A 677-nucleotide genomic window follows, 5' to 3' on the forward strand; every position below is an offset into this window, starting at 1 on the left:
GATTCTTTATTCATCTTTTATCTTTCTTCATATATTAGAATAAAAATATTTGCTCGCATAAAAAAATATCTCTTTTATAACTGCAAATGCGAAAATGTAAAACTTTCACTGGCCTGGAAAAGTATCACAGCTTATTATTTCATCTGTTTATTAAATTATGTATATTTGATATTTGCCAAATTACCCACTTTCATATCAGCTCATAATTCTACTATGTAATTATTGATATGGTAATAACTTCAAAGCTTTGGTGATGAGAATAAATCTCTGCGTGGGAACACCGATGTCCAGACGTTTGGCTGCTGTGACTTCGGCCGACCAGTTCGAGGTATTACCTTTGTTTCTTCTAGTCGGTGCTCATTATCTCAAAGATGTATGTATCAGAATAATTCTTGGGGGAATTGTCTTACGAATTAAGCCACAGTAATTGACTATGTAGGCTAGGCTTAACAAAAATGAAAGGTTGACCAAGACCTGTCAGAGATAAAGAAAACGAATATCATAAACAATGGCAAAACATATCGTTTCGTAGTGTATATATTTTGCCACGACCTTCCAAGAAGATAGAAGCGTTTGTATTTACGAGGGTCAGTAAATTTCCATCAATTTGCATTTTATATCGAGAAAAGTATGAAGTGAGATTGTTGTTCTATCAACGTGGCTTTAGCTTTCGGTAT

The sequence above is a fragment of the Penaeus monodon genome, chromosome 30 (genome assembly GCF_015228065.2).
Source record: "Penaeus monodon isolate SGIC_2016 chromosome 30, NSTDA_Pmon_1, whole genome shotgun sequence".
Taxonomy (NCBI): domain Eukaryota; kingdom Metazoa; phylum Arthropoda; class Malacostraca; order Decapoda; family Penaeidae; genus Penaeus; species Penaeus monodon.